General features: G+C 49.0%; 1 pseudogene; it reads right to left on the reverse strand.

Annotated features, from left to right (window-relative positions):
• Positions 1-5,032: 5,032 nt before the first annotated feature.
• Positions 5,033-5,271, reverse strand: LOC139235754 (U2 spliceosomal RNA; annotated as a pseudogene).
• Between the last annotated feature and the right edge of the window lie 254 nt (positions 5,272-5,525).

Here is a 5,525-nt window from a genome sequence, read left to right on the forward strand (position 1 = left end):
CGTCCCTGCAGGCGACATACTCATCCTGTTACGTGACTTCAACGCCAGGGTCGACAAAGACATAGTCCTCTGGGGAGGCATGATTGGCAGTGAGGGGGTAGGGAAAGCCAACTCCAGTAGTACCCTAATCCTGACAAAATGTCAAGAACATGAACTTCTCATCACCAACACCTTGTTCCACCAGAGGGACAAATACAAGGCATCGTGGCAACACCTTCGCTCCAAACACTGGCACCAGCTCGACTATGTTATCGTCCGAGCCAGGGATCGTGAGGGTGTGCGCATCACCCATGTCATGACAGGAGCTGACGACTGCTGGACGGACGACCGCCTGATCCATTATCGACATTAACATAGCCCCAAAACGGAGGGGACAGCAGAAGCAGTGCCACAAGAAAGTCAATGCCAGGGCACTTAAAGACCCAGCTAAGAGAGCCCTATACAGCCAACGCTTTAGACCTAACCTGAAGTGCCTTGATGACGCTGAGATACTGAATGCCCACAGCGCTTGGTCTGCCCTCCAGGCCTCCAAAACCAGTGCCTGTGAAGAGACACTTGGTCATTCAACCAGAACACACCAGGACTGGTTTGATAAGAATTCTCAGGAGATCAATCAATTAATATTTCTGAGCCTCAAGCAACAACCCAACACAGGAGCAGCAAAGCGGCTCAAAGCTGAGATCCAACAAAACACCTGGGACCTAAAGTACAGATGGTGGATGGAGAAAACACAGGAGATACAACTGGCCAACAGCCATGATGTGCGTGGATTCTTCATATCAGTCAAGGCTACCTACGGTCCAAACTCCCAAGGTCCCACCCCACTGCTGGCCAAGAATGGGGAAACACTCATCAAGGACACCGAGGTTGTCAAGGCCCGCTGGAAGGAGCACTTCAAAGATCTCCTCAATCGAGATTCTGAATTTGACTCGAGTGTTCTCGACTCCATCCCACAGCATGCGTCCCGCCACCACCTCAGTAAAATACCAACGTTGCATGAGGTAGGAAAAGCCATAAGACAGCACAAGAACAACAAGGCGACGGGAGCGGATGGATTCCCTACTGAGGCGCTAAAGCATGGCGGAGATGCGCTGTTGGCATGGATACATGACCTCATCGCTCTCATCTGGAGGGAGGAGAGCATGACGGGAGATCACAGAGATGCAGTGATCGTGACCATCTTTAAAAAAGGGGGGCAATTCCAACTGCAGCAACTACAGAGGAATCTCCCTGCTAATCAGCCACTGGGAAAGTTTTTGCCAGAGTCCTCTTCAACAATCTTCTCCCTGTGGCCGAGGAGCTCCTCCTGGAGTCACAGTGTCCCACGGGGCACAACGGACATGATCTCTGCAGCGCGACAGCTGCAGGAAAAATGCAGGGACCAGCGCCAGCCGTTATACATGGGCTTTTTCAACCTTACAAAGGGCTTTGACACTGTGAACCATGAGACTCTATGGAGCGTTCTCCTCCATTTCGGATGCCCTCAAAAATTTGTCAACATCCTTCGCCTGCTCCACGACGACATGCAGGCCATAATCCTTACCAACGGATCCATTACAGACACAATCCATGTCTGGACCGGGGTCAAACAGGGCTGCATCATCGCTCCCATCCTCTTCTCAATCTTCCTCACTGCCACGCTCTACCTCACAGTCAACAAGTTCTCTGCTGGAGTGGAACAAAACTACAGAACCAGCAGGATGCTGTTTAATCTTCGCCGCCTCTGGTACAAAGGCCAAGATAACCACAACCTCTGTCGTTGAGCTACAGTATGTGGACAACGCCTGCGTCTGTGCACATTCTGACGCTGAACTCCAGGATATAGTCGATGAATTTACTGAGGAACACGAAAGCATGGGCGTGACGCTAAATAGCCATAAGACAAAGATCATCCACCAGCCTGTACTCGATGTGCAACACTGCCACCCAGTCATCAAGAACCACGGCATGGCCCTCGACAACATGGAGCATTTCCCATACCTCGGGAGCATCTTATCAACAAAAGCCGACATTGATGAGGAGATTCAACACCACCTCCAGTGCGGCAGTGCAGCCTTCAGCCAGCGGAGGAAAAGAGTGCTCAAAGACCAGGCCCTCAAAGCTACCACCAAGCTCATGGTCTACAGGGCTGTAGTAATACCCACCATCCTGAATGGCTCAAGACATGGACCATGTACAGTAGACACCTCAAGTCACTGGAGATATATCACCAACGATGTCTCCGCAAGATCCTACAAATCCCCTGGGACGACAGGCACACCAACATCAGCGTGTTCATCTAGGCTAACATCCCCAACATTGAAACACTGACCACACTCGATCAGCTCCGCTGGGCAGGCAAATTAGTTTGCATGCCAGACATGAGACTCCCAAAGCAAGTGCTCTATGCGGAGGTCTTTCATGGTAAATGAGCCCAAGGTGGGCAGCGGAAACGTTACAAGGACACCCACAAAGCCTCACTGATTAAGTGCGACATCCCCACTGACACCGAGGAGTGCCTGGTCAAAGAGCGCCCTAAGTGGAGGAAGTGCTTCCGGGAGGGCGCTGAGCACCTCGAGTCTCAATGCAGAGAGCATGCAGAAATCAAGCGCAGGCAGCGGAAAGAGCGTACGGCAAACCAGTCCCTCCCACCACTTCCCTCAACGACTATCTGTCCCACCTGTGACAGAATTTGTGGCTCTCGTATTCGACTGTACAGCCGCCAATAAACTCACTTCAGGAGTGGAAGCAAGTTTTCCTCGGTTCCGAGGGACTGCCTATGATAATGATGAGATGGGGATTCTAACCCTGGGACTGAACATGGGGATTCTAACCCAAGGCGTGAATATTTCTGGGCCTTCTCTCTTACAATTGTGTAGGACTTAAACCACAAGGTCGGTACTAAGCATCGCCTTTAGGGGAGATGGTGAGAAATTCGAGGTGTGGAGAGTGAGAATAAAATATCATTGACACTCCTTTACCCACTGGGACCCGGTTGCAAACAGACACTGTCATCGCTCACTTTATTCCTGAACCAAGATGGCCGCGCATGCGCGGTGCGACTCACCGAATCAATATGACGGAGCACTGAACCCGGCTTCCTGCACGAAGATGCCCGCCGTTAGCCTGGGCCTGTGACCGGAAGAAAGACCCGAAGCTGCAACCGCCTACATTCCGGTTTTTATTCCGGGCTGGCGGCGGGCACCGCTGGTTTATGAAGCCTCCCGCGCCACCCGCTGGTCCATTGCTCCCCTCCACCCGCTCAAATTGAGCGCTTCTGCGGAGGGCATGTTACCCATTTCTCCTTCACCACTACATTCGCCGCGAATGCTCCAAACCCAGCCAGGACACGCGCCTGCGCACTGAACTCCTGAAGTCTGGGTTCGGCATTTTCTTGCACGTGGTGCATACTGGGTAAATACGCCACCATTGCAATCCTGCCTTGGTGAATAGAACAGGATTTACTGGGATTGCATTGGGTATTGAACCATATTCATTCTGGCAGTTATTGTTTGTTTCTGCTGATCTTAATAACCCCTATATCTGCGCTGGAGATTAATGTTCTGTATTAATGTCCTGTGATAGTTTGAACTGGTGCTCTCCTCTCTCTATCTTGCGACAGTTGGAGCTGGTGCTCTCCACTCTGTCGTCCTGTGACAGTTGGAGCTGGTGCTCTCCACTCTCTCTCCTGCGACAGTTGGTGTTGGTGCTCTCCACTCTCCCGTTGGTGTAGGAGGGAGTGCTTTAGTTTCCTGAACAATTGGTACTTCTTCTGGGGAAGGTGGGACCTGTACAATTCGGGACAGGATACACCTCAACAGCGACGGGACCAATGTTTTCGCGGGTGGTTTTGACAGTACAGTTGGGAGGGCTTTAAACTAGCTTGGCAGGGGGATGGGAACCCAGCAGAGGTCTCTGAGCTAGTTAGAGTGGGTGAGAGCTCAGATGAACAGAACCGCAAGAAAGAATGCAAAAGCCAGGAGGCAACAAAGCAGAGTAGCACTGGTGGAAGTGTAAACCACAAGGTGATAAGAAGGGACAATATGTATGAATATAAATGGGCTGCAGGAGGGGTAAAAACTAAAAATCATGATTTAAAAACTAGTATTAAGAATCTCTACCAAAAAGCACGCAGCATTCGAAATAATGTAAATGAGTTGACGGCACAAATCATTACAAATGGGTATGATTTGGTGGCCATTACAGAAACGTGGTTACAGGGTGGCCAAGACTGGGAATTAAACATACGGGGGTATTTGACAATTCGGAAAGATAGACAAGAAGGGAAAGGAGGTGTGTTCGTTCTGTTAATAAAGGATGATATCAGGGCAGTTGTGAGAGACGATATTGGCTCGAATGAACAAAATGTTGAATCATTGTGAGTGGAGATTAGAGATAGTAAGGGGAAAAAGTCACTGATGGACGTAGTTTATAGGCCCCCAAATAATAACTTCACGGTAGGGTTGACAATAATCAAGGGAATAATGGAGGCATGTGAAAAAAGACAGCAGTAATCATGGGGGATTTTAACCTACATATTGATTGGTCAAATCAAATCACACGGGGTAGCCTTGAGGAGGAATTCATAGAATGCATACGGGATTGTTTCTTAGAACAGTATGCTACAGAACCTACAAGGGGGCAAGCTATCTTAGATCTGGTCCTGTGCAATGAGACAGGAATAATAAACGATCTCCTCGTAAAAGATCCTCTAGGAATTTGTGATCACAGTATGGTTGAATTTGTAATACAGGTTGAGGGTGAGGAAATAGTGTCTCAAACGAGCGTACTATGCTTAAACAAAGGGGACTACAGTGGGACGAGGGCACAGTTGGCTAAAGTAGACTGGGAACACAGACTAAACGGTGGCACAATTGAGGAACAGTGGAGGACTTTTAAGGAGCTGTTTCATAGTGCTCAACAAAAATATATATATATTTTTTTGAAATTCGTAGCCAATCGTTCCAATTCTTTGTCAAATCACAAATGCCAGAGGTCACCTTGCACACGCCAAGGATCACTCTGCGCCAATGCTCTTAGCCAAAAGGCCTAGAGCCACTGCACCGTTCCTGGAAGTACTGCAATACCAGGTTCGTGCCATGGAGGTGGATGGGTCAGGTCCCCCACACACCTCCGTGGAGGTGGATGGGTCAAGCCACCCCACCCACCTCCTGTTTCCAAAAAAGCAAGCATATACCTTCCTGATCCAGGGAGAACCACCCGGAGGTCATGGTGGCTACTCCCCTGTCAGGTCAGTTACGCGTGATCTTAGCCAAAAGGCCGAGAAACAAAAATATATTCCAGTGAAAAAGGTGGTAAGAGATGGGATAACCAGCCATGGATAAACAAGGAAACAAAGGAGAGTATCAAATTAAAAACCAATGCGTATAAGGTGGCCAAGGTTAGTGGGAAAGTAGAAGATTGGGAAAATTTTAAACGACAGCAAAGAAAGCAATAAAGAAGGGAAAGATAGTTTACGAATGTAAACTTGTGCAAAACATAGAAACAGATCGTAAAAGCTTTTACAGATATATAAAATGGAAAAG

Source organism: Pristiophorus japonicus, chromosome 23, assembly GCF_044704955.1.
Source record: "Pristiophorus japonicus isolate sPriJap1 chromosome 23, sPriJap1.hap1, whole genome shotgun sequence".
Classification (NCBI taxonomy): Eukaryota; Metazoa; Chordata; class Chondrichthyes; family Pristiophoridae; genus Pristiophorus; species Pristiophorus japonicus.